Consider the following 14,796-nt stretch of genomic DNA (forward strand, 5'->3'; position numbering starts at 1 on the left):
CTTTCTTCGACGGCTTCTGTCTTATGAGGCCGATCGAATAGATTTCTTTCCTTACCGCTCAGGCGAATTCAATTCTTGTTTCAACTCTCGAACCTTAAAACGGTTCAACCACCGTGACTTTTGGACCTTTGTCCTATTCCCTCGAGACCTTCCAATCAGGTTATGTCTTAAGGGAAGGTTCTATCCTGGTTTTGAACCATATTCTCCTCAATACTGCGCCCGGCGGTTCGGCCTTTGACAGGCAGTGCCTATGCCTATCCCTTATCTCATGGATTTCCCATCGATGGACAAGAAGATCTATAACATCAAGATCGATGGACCGTTCACCTAATGTGCCGAAATTACAACCATGATGTATCGGCGGTTTTCGGGGGACATCCCATCAGCACTTCGTTCTAGTCCCGGCGTGACTTCTGAGTTTACGACCTGGTGGACGTCCTTTGCCTTCGAAAGCCCTTTCGAAGATGCCATCTCATCCATCCTTCAAAGTAGCTGGATACAGCCCTTTGGTCCTGCCTTGAAGAAAATCGGGAAAAAAGGTGCAACCAGAGCTCTCTCGATTGGTGGTCGCAAACATCCGACGACAGTTTTCGGTGAGTCTCTTTCTTCCTAATTTTCTCAGTATTACCGGCCCGGAGTGACTTTACTTTACTTTCGCTGTTAGGTGACGACTCTGACAACGAAGCCGATGAGGAGACGCTTACTTCTCTTAAATGGCGAAAGATGGAAACGAAAAAGAGCAAATCCCTAGTGGAATCTCCAATAGTCCCTCAGCACGTCGAAGCATCTCCAACCGCTTGCCCTGAAGATCCTTTGGTATGCCTTGATCCAATCGTTGGGGGGCCTAGCAACATTACCGTTGCTGGAAATTCGTTTGAACCTGCAGCTCCTTCGCCTATAGAGCCTCAAGGGGAACCTTCTTCGCTGGCCTTTGCCATTGTCCCGGCCCCGATGGTCGAAGCTCCTTCGATAGCCGAAGGTCCCTCAACACTTGAAGATCCTTCATCTGCGGACGTTATCCGGGATCTTTCCGCTGCATCTCTTCTTCTGTCCCCCTTCGAAGACGTTCAAACTCATCTCGCTGGATCTTCTCGCTCTTCGGATCAACCGAGTATGCCTCAATCAAGCAGCTCGCCCGACTCGGAGATTTTCAGCAAACCGGGAATCATGCTATCTTGCTCCTTGGGCCTTGTTCATTCGGGGGTGGCCTCCTTTATCGACAACCCATCGAATATTCAAAACATCCAATGCGTGATGGAGTGGTCGGTCAAAGAGGAAGTCAGCGCGAAACTTCCCGTAGGTCTAGTTCGCCAGCTGAAAGCATTCTTGGAACACTTTCTTACTCCCTTCATGCATTTTCGACAGTGTCGGGACAAAATGCTTGCTCTGTCGAATTTTCCCGATCGGCTCTTTTCTCCTAGCTCCAAGACCCAAGAAGCGGGGCAACTTGTAACTCAAGGAGAACAGTCCCTTCAATCTGTTGTCGACGAGCTCGCTGCTTTGGATAAGAAAGAAGCTACCCTGGAGCAACAGAGGCTAGCGATAGAGAGAGAACTAGAAGAAACTCGGAGTCAACGATCTACTTTACTTTCCCGTCGATCCTCCATAGAAAATCAACCGAAAACGTCCCTAGCCTCCTTAGAAGAGAAGAAACGAGCCGATTGCGCTCGGGTTGTGCAGCGAGAAATAGATCAACGTCATACTAGGAATGTGTACATAGATAAAAATAGGAAGTTTGAACGTTTACTCTGTGAGTTGCTTGAGGGGATCAAGACGGCTTTGTATCCCGATATTGGTTAATGAAATCTCCCTTTTTTTCCTCCTTATTTTCCGTATTGCATTCTGCCACGACTCATGTAATTGCCCACGCCTGAGTAATCGCCATCACTATCCCGAGTCGGTTACTTCAAAATCCCTTATAAATAATGATTGCCTCCAAATGCCAATCCACACGAACTTTGCCATAGAGTTCACATGAGTACTCACGCAGCTCCCTGCTTGTCGCGCTTTGACGTTTTTTCTCACAATGAGGCCAAAAGGGAACTTTCCTTATCCTTCATGGATCACCAGCCCAGCAATGGTCACATCATTTTGGGTTCGCATCTCACAAGTTTGCCACCTCCTTCTTTACCGATTAATTGCTTTCCCCGCTGCTCCGAAGAGATTTTACCCTTTGAGCAATCTATCATTTGTACCTCTGCTCGGTCATCGGGTAATTATAGATTTTCTTCATATCCATCCTTCGATCATCAATTTTACAACCGGTACAAACGATCGGAAGGAGAGGCAGCTACCATCCGGGCACAAGCCAGGATAGAGGTCATGTTATCCTTTTGCGGTACATCTATTGATCCCTCCGAGTATGGCCTCATCGGTAGTTTGTGTTGCTTTTGGTCACCATCATCGAACTATTTCTTTTTGCCTATTGGTCCAGTGACCCCTACCCTTCTTGATATTTCGTTTCTGACCGGTCTTTCTCCATTTATCGATGGTGACTCTCGGCCTCCGAACGACCAATTTTTTCTTGATATATCCCGTCGCCTTAACCCGCCATATGGCGAATTCATGGGTTGCCATGCTAAATCTTCGGGACTCATTCTTCTCGGGGAACATACAGCTTTCCTTCTGTGTTGACTTTGCAATTATGTCTTTTGTCTCTCCACATGTCGAATTTCCTCGGAATTCCTTGATATGGCCTATGAACCGGCATGTGGTGTTAATATTGGACTAGGCCGGATGTTCCTGGCTGCATTGTATAGGGGATTGTCGGATGCTCAATCTTCGCTAATGGACAAACATCCCGCCCCCTTTTCGGGTCCTTTATGGATTCTGCACCATTGGCTCCGAGTGTACTTTCCTTATATGTTTTTTGATCAAGCGCTCACTTCGACAACCGAGTCATCGAAAATTAAAAGGAATGATGTACCCATGGCATTCAATCGGACCCTTCGTTGTGCTCCCGACAACCTTACCCCTTTCGACGATTTTCTTATTGAGCTGTCGTCTCTCACCGGTTTTGATTTTTCCAGGCTGCCCGTCGATAATGATGTCTATAGCTCCTCCAAAGCAGATCCTGGTTCTCATTTTTTCTAGATGAGCGTGTTAGTCCCAAGTGACTTAGCCATGAATTTGTCTCGCGGCGGCAAATTCTCATCGGGATTCGAGATTTATAACCCTCATTATTGTGCTCGCCAATTTGGGCTTACTCAAGGGATTCCAATGCCGGTGGTGTATTCCATGAATTTCCCCTTTTCTGGTTGCAAGGAAAAGGTAACCGACATGGTGGGCCATACCGAAGTTGCACATGCTGTTCTCGGGCGCTTTGTATTTGTCGGCTTCTCCGGCCATCCTTATAGTACCTCATTTTTCGACAAGTGGTGGCTCTCCTATCGCTCCTCTTTGTTCTCAACCAGTGCAATGGACGTTCTTTCGAAAGTCTTTCGAAACTCATTGGGCTTGCTGCATCCTCTAAGAAGACTTGCTTCTTTCCTTATGCCGAGCATTATACTTGAGCAACTAATCGATGAAGGTAAACCCTTTGCTGATATAGGTACGTAAATACTCCGATGATGAAAGTGGGTACTTCTTTGCACTCTCGCTTGATATAAGTATTGATCTAACTTCCTCTCCGGATGATTCACTGGCTTTTGACGGCCGTACGGATGACCTACCCAACGAATCATGGGTTGTTCATGTGAACATGGCGAGTGCCTCAGCTGGCCCATCGAATACTCTTCGCTGTGACTATCCATATCTTCGCGGCAAGTGGTTACACCTGCATGATTTGCTAGGAGGAGGATATGCCGATATATGTAACAAAGCATCTGCCGAGGACGAGATCAAAGCTCTCCTTGCTTTTCTAGCCCATTTGTCCTATCCGATCCAATGTCGTGCCCTTGGATTTGCCATTAATGAACTCTTCCTCACATTTAGCTCGACTTTAAGGTCCTTCAGGACAAGATAGCGTGAACTAGCGAGCATCAATAAGTTGGAAACGGATTCTCTCCTTGCCGACAATGAGCTGGCTTATCAACGTAGTGTTCTTGATACCCTGAAAAGTGACGGTTGTACCACCCCGCAAGTACTATCTGCACAATTGCAGGCAATCAAATAGCAAGAGGCAATTTGCGAATCCCTGCACCTTGATATGATGCAGGCCAATCATCGAAAGGAGGCAATTGTTGACGCCAATTGCAACCGTGAAATGCAACTTCATAGTTTCGTCTTGAGTCTTGAACGGCACGTGTTGTAGTCCGCTGTTGCTAGTCTCACATTAATGTCACCTGTCCTTATCATCTTATTCTATCATTGAACCGCCGGTCTTAGTGTCAATTCTCCAAAGTTCATCATGACATGATCTTCTCAAGATCATCCTTTTTCCATGCGGCATTTAATGAAAGACGTCATTTCCGATTCTCCTTCTGAATTCGAATCGTCATGACGGTTCGACGTGGTTAATAGCTAGCGGGAAACCCGCCACTCGCGTCATTATGGTTACTTATGCGCTTCACCAATTGCGATATACCTCCTCGCCTCGATAAACGTCCACTAACTTTACCGCCTCGATCATCGGAAGGTCGTAGGCGGATACTTAGCATCGTAGGATGAACCGTTCCTTGGCCTTTATCTATAAATAGGACCACTTGCTTGGAATGGGTACTCATCCAAACCCTTCTGCCTTTCATTCTTAGAGAAAACTTCTCAAAGTCTTAATGGAGCGTACGTCTTCTTCTTCGGCTTCATCTCCCCCTACATACTTCAGCCGTGAGTTCTCGGCTATCCGGAGGGAGATTATCTCCCTTCCGAGTTACACCTATACCATGCTGGTGGTGAAACCACGGGCCCTCGAGAAGCCGCTTGCCTTGCTCAACCGCTCTGCGCCCCAAAATCTTCCCTCCGACCACCCGTTCCAGTCGGACTACAAAGAGTTCATTACACTCTTCGACTATGGGCTGGAGAAGTTTCGCCAGAATCTGGCGACCATGTCTCCGTACGATCTCACCGAACATGAAGTTTGGTGTAAGATCGAAGAGATTGAGAACGGCGAGGTGGTGCACAAGGAGCTCTGCAATGTCCAAGAAGCCCTCCATGCCTCTCACACTAGCGTCCTTCAACTTCGAAACATTGTTTCCGATCGCTCGACGCCCGGCCAGTGACACCCGCAAAGGCTTCTGAAGGAATCCGAGCAGCAGGAGCATGAATCGGCTGAAGCCTACGAGACCCGTTCCTTGGCTTCGATTGGAGCCCCTTTGGAGGGTCTGAAGGCCATGTTGGACTCTACCAATGGTCTCCTGCAGGGTCAGAAGGCGCACCTTCAGCGGCTGGAGAGCGATAATGACAAGCTGGAGGCGGCATTGGATGAGTTGGCTCAAGCTCATCACCGTGCAAAGGAGGAGAATGCCAAGTTAGAGTGCCGGCTGCGGGGCTTCGTTGCTCGTTTCAGGGAGCACTTTCAATAAGGGTTTGTTGGGGCGAGCGAGAAAGAGGAAGAGGGAGAGAGAAAGAGAGAGAGAAGGAAAGGGAAAGAGAGGAAGAAAAAGAGAAAGAGAGAGAGGGAGAGAGAGAGAGGAAGAATGTAAAAATGTTTTTGGATGAATGAAATTGAACTTTCTTACTCCTTGCTCTCTGATTCTTCTCGGATTTCACACATCGATGGGTAGAACTTTTTCAAATACTTCCCGTTAATCGAACGTTGTAGTTCCCTTCCATCGATCTCCATTACTCTGTACGCATTCCCCGGGAGGGCGTCTATTATCAAATATGGCCCTTCCCACTTTGATGACCACTTGCCAAACTTCTCGCTATCGAGGTTCATAGGCAAAATAGTTCTCCACACCAATTCTCCCACGTCGAAACGCTTAGCTTTTACATGTTTGTTGTAAGCCTTGGCAACCCTTCGCTTCTGAGCCATCAATTTTTCCAGTGCTGTGGCTCGGTTCTCTCCCAATTCATCAATGTTGGCGTACATCATTTCATCGTATCGCTCTTTAGCCATACTATCTTGGAGTTTTACTCTTAATGATTGCACTGTCTTGTAAGGTCCTTACTTCAGTAATGATGTGGTCCGCTAGTTCCTTCGATATACGATATCCCGACGCCATTTGAGCCAATTCATTAGCTTCTGAATTTTCACTCCTCTTGACATGGATTAGCTCGTATTCGACGAACTTCGACAACAATTCGTTTGCCAGGTGATGATGTCTAATAATGTTTTCATTCAAACATTGATACTCACCGTTTAGCCGTTTGATCACCAGCTGAGAATCGTCCTTCACTTTAATTGACCTGATCCCCATGTCAATTAAAACATTCAGCCCCACGATCGGGGCTTTATATTCGGCTTGGTTATTTGAGCATTCAAAGTCAAGCCTGAATATGAGTTTTCTTTTCTGTCGAAAAGGTGATATAACCATGATTCCTGCGCCCGCTGAACCGGATGCCACCGACCCATCGAAATATAATATCCAAGGTCCAATACCAAGATAATTTTCATCATCCTTGACTTTTAAACCTGAAGGGTATTCGGTAATGAAATCGGATATTGCCTGCCCTTTTACCGCTTTGAGCGGCACATAAATCGGATCGATTTCAATCAGAGTGAACGCTCATTTTGCAATCCGGCCCCTAATGATTGGCCTGGACAACATGTACTTAATCACGTCTGTTTTACAAATTACATGTACCGTAGTCGGCAACATATAATGTCGTAATTTTGTACAGGCGTAGTACAATGATAAACATAGTTTTTCGATGGACGTGTATCTCGTCTCGGCATCGTTGAGCATCCTACTTAGGTAATACACGGCCTGCTCTTTCCCATCATCGTTTTCTTGAGCCAGCATACTCCCTATCATTGTATCGGTGGCCGATAAGTAGAGCTTCGGTGGCCGTCCCGCCTTTGGTGGCGTCAACACCGGTGGCTTGATGAGATACTCTTTTAACCCGGTCTGTCTTGACGATGACGTCATCGATATAGACCTCCATGAATTCCCCAATCATATCGTGAAAAATGTAATTCATTGCCCTTTGATACGTAGCACCGGCATTTTTCAATCCGAAAGGCATGACGACCCATTCGAATGTACCAATGGCCCCGGGGCATCTGAATGCTGTCTTGTGAACATCCTCTACCACTATAAATATCTGATTGTACCCGGAATGTCCGTCCATGAGGGACATCATTTCATTGTTGGAGGCCGAATCGATCAACATATCGGCCATGGACATCTGGTACTCGTCTTTCGGGGTGGCCGCATTGAGGTCGCGAAAATCAACACACACTCGGAGTTTGCCATTCTTCTTCTTGACAGGCACGATATTCGACAACCATTCGACATACCTTGCTGATCTTAAGAATCCGACCGAAAGGAGGCGCTCAATTTCCTCCTTAATCTTAAAGATTACTTCGGGAGCGAACCTTCTAGCAGCCTGTTGGTGAGGTCAAAATCCCCTCTTAATTGGCAATCGGTGCTCGACTATGCTTCTCGATAGGCCGGGCATTTCATGGTAATTCCAAGCAAAACAATCTTTATATTTCCTCAATAAGTTTACCATTTGAACCTTGTATCGCTGATCGAGTAGTTGGCTCACATAAGTAGGTTGAGGGCAAGCCTCATCTCCGAGATTGACTTCTTTCAGTTGGTCTTGAGCTTGAATTACTTTGTCATCCTCCTTAATTGGGGATTCTTTGAAATCTATAATGCTATCTGCAAGCTGTCTAACTTGATCATTTTGCTCGGCCCCGTAGGCCGGATACCTCTTAGCGAGGTTTTGTGCAAATGATTGAGCTTCCATCGGAAAACGGGTCGATTGGTTCCACCGGTTCCTTTCTCGGGATCCACTCGGTGTTCCCTTTGTCGAAACGGCAGAATGCAATATCTCTTGAGTCCGCTTCAGGCGGCTTAGATACGCGAAGGCAATTATCCGGCATCACTTTGTCCCGGCCGGATATACGGGTCTAGGTAACACAAGTCCGGGGATTTGCTTTTACATATTCCACTTTGTCCCCATTCCGTAATGCCAGCATCTGGTGAAGTGTTGATGGTACACATTGGTTTCCATGTATCCAATCCCGTCCCAACAGCAAGTTATAAGACCCGTCAGCATCGACGACGCAGAAGGACGTCTTCGATGTTTTAGATCCAACGGTCGGGTCGCCGACATATACTCCATTTACTTCAGTAATTTCACCAGTGAAATCAGACAACCGTATATTCGATGGGATTATTTCGTCATCATTCCTTCCTATTTTCTTGAAGAAGCGGTATGGAATGAGATTTAGCATTGACCCCCCATCTACGAGTACTTTCATTATCGGCCGCCAGTTGATCTTGGCATTTATATTGAGCGACCTCAAATGATTTGAGAGATCTTCCATGGGTTTTCCGAATTCCATGGTTTCTTCATTGCTGAAGCAAAACCGAGCCCCTTCCTTTTCTTGCGTCGTTTCCTTGTCGCCGTCGTCAGCCGAGGTTGACTCAAGTCGAAACTCGTATGGTAATTTAACTCGTACCATACAAGAGCTTAGAGGGGATACTGACTCGCTAACGGGGATTTTAAACCGGGACTTAGACGTAGATGTTTTCTCCAGCTTTGTACCTTTGTCCTCTTTTTCTTGAGCTGGGTCTGTTTCCTCGGGTCGTTGCCGCCAAACCAGATTTCTCGTCCTACGCAGTTTGGTGTGGTTAGGCGCCGTTGGCATTGACCCATGACTTGCCGGAATCTCCCGTTGCCGTAGTATGCGGACCCTATTCTTTCTTTGCACCCTTCTCTTCTGAGTTCGGGTCAAGATTTTCTCCTTTACTTGGTCCTCCGTCACCTCATACCACGATCCCTCTACGGGGTCGCCCGGTATCTTAAGAGTGCGTCGACGATGTGGTTCATGGGGCCTCGTCGAAAATTTCTGTCAAACTCCTTTCCCCATCCATAATGGACTCTTTCTTGAGGATGTGGGGGTGGTGGACCATAGCTCACGTAATAATCAAACTTGCCACTTGGCTCATCTAAAGTACCAATTGTAGGGTCCTCTTCATCGTATCTTTACTTAAATGACTTATAAATTCTCCGATGGTTGGGATTTCTCCGAGGTCTAGCACTTTCTATATGAAAAGATGTCTCGTTCCTCTGACCGCTCTTTTGGTACCCTTCCTCGGGTCTACTCATGTTTCCCAATTTTCGTCCGCAATGAGCGCATAAATTTATTGACGTATGCCCTTTATTCAACTGCCTTAAGGACACCATTCCAGTCATTCTTGGAAAAGGATCGGTGTCCACATCCATCGGAGGCTTCCCTTTGTCCTCGCCGAATTTGATCTTTCCTTGTCGAATCGCTTCTTGAATGTTCTTTTTGAGGACTAAACAATCTGATGTGTTATGGCTCCACGAATGGTGCCATTTGCAATACTTCTTCTCTGCTAATTCTTCTTTGGACGGTATCTTTCGTCCTTCTATTAGCCTGATTTGTTTATCGCCTAGCAATATGTCAAAAATTTCTTTTGCTCGATTTGCATCGAATGAATAGTACACTGCCTCTTTTGCTTTAGCCATTATAGCTGACTTTTCTTTCATCGTTGCTGGCTTCAATGCTTGGCAAGTATATGGCTTGTCGATGGTTAATCGGGCGACGACCACTTCGACGAGCTCCGTTGATTCTTCGTCAAAATCGGGTGGCTCGACAAAACTTACATCTCCTCTTCGGGTATGCCTTTTGTCCTTTTCCTTGAGCAGACTCTCGTGCTTTGTTGCCATCGTGGATAATTCGAACAGATCTGCACATGGATGCCCCACCATCCTATCTCGTATTTCGAATTTCAATCCGTTGAAGGCAAACTCAGCGAACGTCTTTTCTGGTAAAGGAACTAAGCATTTGTTCCTAGCCCGTTTAAACCGTGCAATAAACCGGTTGTGAGTCTCGTTTGTCACTTGCTTCATTGTTGACAAATCCGCTATCGACAAGTTCGATACCGCTCTTTGAAACCGACCATGAAACAAACGTTCCATCTGCTCTCATGTCAACACCGAATTGGGTGGTAGTGCGGTATACCATGTAAAGGCTGTTTTCAACAAGGATAATGGAAATAGCCTTAATTTCCAGTGATCCGCATGTGTAGCATCTCCACATAGTGCTAGAAAACGATTGATATGTTCATATGTGGACTGATCATCCTCGCCCGTAAAAAGTGCGAACTCGGGTATTTTAAACCCTCTTGGATATGGGATTGTATCCATCCAATCCGGGTACGGTTTTCGGTAAACATTAGCCCGATATCCTACCATTGGGTCAATGTATATAGGTGCCTGGTCGAACACCGGCTGATGATACTGCGGTTGATATGGCATTTGATATCCAGGTTGTGGTGCATGATACATGGGTTGCACAACAAGCTGAAACATAAGCTCTGGACCTGGTGGTTGTAGAGCTTGATTCATCTGTCGATATCCAGGCCGTATGGCCCGATGTCCAAACCGCCCTAGGCCCCCGACTTGGGGAAATTGGTCCTACCCCCTAGCTCGCCATTACCCCCTAAAGGGTACTGCCCCCTGATTTTCGATGATCATGGGTACCAGTTGTTCATTGACGGGGACGGGGTTATGCTGGGCAGCAGCCTCCCGACGAGCAATATTCTCGTCTTGTCGAACAGGGTGTCCCGGAAACATAACAGTATCCACGGGTATATCTTGTCGAATAGGATGTCTAAGGAACATACACGTGTCTGCATTTACCGGAGGTCTAGGTTCGTTGGTCGGTAACGCCTCCCCTCGTTGCGGAATCCGCGCAGGTGCTAAAGGCTGAGTATTCTCGCCCGCAAGGCCTACATTTGGCGATGTTGTTACCGGTAACCCGCCACTCGTTGCTGGTACGAAACCACTCCCTTCTTGAACATGAGGTGGGTTAATCGTAATCCCATGCTGCCCCGTAGCACATTCGTGATATGTGTTGATGATTAACGACCCGACAACCTCGGTCATTCGTTGGACCATGTGGTCAGCAAACTCATTCTGGACCTCTTCGATGGTACGCCTTATCGATGTTAACATGACGGGCATCATTTTCGGATTTCTCCTTGGCTCTTCGACGTTTTGTCGAGAGGCCTCGACGTCCTCTTGATGGGCCGTGGATGACTCCATTCGTTGTATTTCTTCCTGGGGTTCGTCTCCACCACCGTCTAAGTTGTTACGTCCTCGTGTGCGTAGCATAGTACTTCTCTCAAACCGACACCAAATGTCCCACCGGGCGTGCCAAAAAAGATTATTGCGCGTCGAAATCCTTCGACAGGGCTTTGCTGGTTATGGGTTCTAGGCCCAAATTGACTATTGCCCAAAAAAGGGTTACTTACGCGAGAATCTTTTATCGAACTTAATACATTCGTTTTCCGAAAAGGAGTTCTGGGTCAGTTTTGGACAGAGAGTGTCAAATGCAGTAGATTTACATAAAAGGCGCGTTACAAACAGACTTTCGATAACTTCGACGGCCCAATATGCGCAATAGTAATAGTATATAACAAACTTCGACGCGACCCTGGAATTGAATTGACAAGATCGGGGATGATGTAGGACACAATGTTGGAATTTAATCAACAGCACCGGACGGGGGATTGTAGGACACAATACGGGAATTGAATCGACGGTCTTGGACAAGATGGGTGAAGGGTGCAATACCGAAATTCAATCGACGGTGCTGAACCTAGTGAGTAGACGTCGGAATCTAATCGACGACACCTAACTCTGGATATGATGCTCGCCGGAATTGAATCGACGACGGGAATCTAAAAACTATAGCTAGGCTAGACTAAAAGGCTAAGAACTAGTTTGAAAATGCAAGTGTTTTGGATTTGTTTTGTGTGTGTGTATCTTGCTACTGTGAGGTATTTATAGGCAAGCTATTTGGTAATCGCCGAGCGGTTTCTTCCTTTGGCCCCACGCTTTGCTCTTTTCCATAAGCCACGTGGATGACGGTTTCCCGGTCTTCGCGCCTTTTCTTTTTACCTCGTGGGGATTACCGCCAACCGCCTCGATCGTGGCCTCCCTCCGCGCGCTTTTTCTTGCTCTAGAAGGAAGTGGCGCCAGAGTTTACCCCGACACGTGGCACCTTTCTGATTGGTACGTACCTTGCTTCGGTGTTCCTTCCTGTAGCTGATTATCGCTTCCTCACGTTCTCGTCACGAGTCTTTCTTGGATTATTTTAAGTGTCAACAGCTACACATAGAAAACTCACGTCAAATGTTGAACGGTCACAAAGTGATGCGCTAAGGAAATATTTTCAATCCATGTGGGATCCAAGCGATTGAATGTAAGTTCTGATCCTCCCAATTTGCAAGAATCCATTGATCAAGGTTCAGAAACCTTTAAGCAAGCTCGAATTTGGGGGGAGAGAGAGAGAGAGAACATCAAACATGCAGAAATCTCCTGGAATCAGTCGTTTGTTGCAATTTGGAACTACTTAACTAGGTTTTGTGCCGAGCCCAACAGACACAACTTGTGAATCTCAATCTTCTTTGGGGTCATATTTAATGGGAGACAAAAAAGGATTACCTCTGGTTATCACTTGTCTTCATTGAATTTATCAACAATCTTTCTTTTAAGAGTTTCAATCTAATCTTGAATGGTCCACAAAGTCTATGATTCAGTTCACGTCCACGTCAAGAATCAAAATTGTCTCTGCCTTAAGTTTTTGGTCAGTTGTGTCATGAAACCTTAAAAATGACCCCAAAAAAAAATGATTATACTCAAGTCGATAATTTTTTCCTTATCTCCATGGTCTTCTTTCATACAGTGCTTGAAGATTGGTGCAATTGGTTGGGACATCACGGGATTCCCTAATCGGGATTGGAAGTTATCTGTTTAAATTTCACAAACAGCGTACAAACTATTCTGGATTACGGCCACCCATTTAGATGTCGAAGACGTCGCTTAACCAGTTAGTAACGTTTATAAGATCTTTTATGGGCCCTCTCGTAACTAGCTCTTTATGCTTATGCCCATGAATTATCAGAAACCAATATTCAGAAAAGTCCTCTAGAGTATTGTAATGACATTAATTTCTGGCGAGATCTAAATCGCGAGAACAAAAGGGTTGATCATAATGGACTCGAAACATAGGTTGTGTAGTAAATAATTTTTTTAATAGGCTGCACTCGTAGTAAAAGGTACAAGAAAATCGCAATTGAAAAAAACTCTCTATATATTCTCCACCCAAAGCCAATCAGCAAATGTCCTGCTTAAAATTTTGTGAGTGTTTGTGCTATGTGGCAGCGATCCACGCTTGCTTAGGTGATTTATCATCCCATCGTTTGTGTTTCACCACCCAAAATGTTAAATTTATTTACATATTTATTAATAACAATTTACTGCGCAATCTTATCATGTATTGATTATCATAAGTTGTTGAGTTCTTTTAGTGCATTTGTGTCTTGGAAATGAACATGGTATTTTAGATTTGGGAGCTATTTGAAACGACTGGATTCACAGATTACTTGCATGCATTTAGAAAAACAATCGAACAGTCCATAATGGCGCTCATGGAAAGATGAATGAGGATGAAGCACCAAAGAAGCCTCAAACGGTTCACAACGGCGGTCTTCTGCCGATCCAAACTGAAAAAAAAAAAAAAGAGACAGAAAAAATTTACTAAAAAAAAATAAGAAAAATATTTTAATATTAATTATAAATTATCCATGTTAGTACCGGCAGTGCCACATCAGCGCCGACCTTTCATATAAACTGAATTGGCACAAATGCAAAAATTTTAGAACCGAGTTGGCAAAATTATAATAAATTTAGGACTTTTTTTTTGTATATTTCCCCATTATTTGAGCATTCATATTTTGGGCAAAAATGAATAGTAACCGCGGGATTAGCTGGTGATTCGGATTTTGCGCTATAGTCTCCGGACCTGCTATAGTCTTAGAATGTAAAATAAGTTGAGGTATGGCTCATCTGAACAACCCATCATGATCCATTTTACTAGGTCTTGTTTTTGTAATTAACTCATTTTGCCCCACATTGTTGCCAAATGAGTCACCAATGCTGAAGGGACCAATTAAATATGAGTTACAAAATGGGTAGCCAGCTCTGGTTTCCAATAAAGTAAATTGGCAAGAACTAAAATTCAAAAAATAGCAGATCAAATGATTTCATTTATTAATGAGCCTTTCTCTTCTTGTCCAAGATGGTCAAACTCCAAAAATAGAACAAAAAGAATGATCAAATAAATGAAGAGTAGACAACTAAACTAAAGCTATGATAATTTCAGTAGGATATTACTTGCCAATCCACATTTCGGATTGTGAACAGCTGCGGACCTAACCTTGTAAACATTTGTCCCCTAAAAGAAGATGGACGAAGCTAACCATCCTGGCATGGACATCCATAATGTTTCAAATGCTGGGGCAATGCCGACACTATGTAAACTTGGAGAAAGACATATGAAGCTATGATTGCCATCCCAATGCTCATTTGAGAATACGGAAGGTAAAAAAATGCTTCAATAAAGCCAAATCAAAATATGATTCCGCTGCTGTCAAACAAACAATCACTATTATCCGTAATGTAACCATCAAAAGAACCAACACTAAAGTCCTGCATATTCTCAAAACAACGTCAAAGATGTCCTTATACTCCTATTAGAAGTTGTAACACATAAACCACATCATGCTCAAGGAGGAAAAATAAGTCAAGAATCAAGAGAAACTTTAATATCGATGCCACTGTCGACCAGAGACAGAACAACTGCTCTGATTTTTCCTTTGTCCCTCTCTTGGAGCATAGGAAGCACTGCAGACATAAGCTTCCCTTGCC

The 14,796-nt window shown here is 45.0% G+C and overlaps 1 protein-coding gene across 1 annotated transcript in view; it reads right to left on the bottom strand.

Annotated features, from left to right (window-relative positions):
* Nucleotides 1–14,796, bottom strand: part of LOC115751677 (protein BONZAI 3-like) — a 1,030,407-nt gene that overhangs the window by 275,254 nt on the left and 740,357 nt on the right. The gene's annotated exons all lie outside the window — the stretch shown is intronic.

The sequence above is a fragment of the Rhodamnia argentea genome, chromosome 6, assembly GCF_020921035.1.
Source record: "Rhodamnia argentea isolate NSW1041297 chromosome 6, ASM2092103v1, whole genome shotgun sequence".
In the NCBI taxonomy this organism is placed as follows: Eukaryota; Viridiplantae; Streptophyta; class Magnoliopsida; order Myrtales; family Myrtaceae; genus Rhodamnia; species Rhodamnia argentea.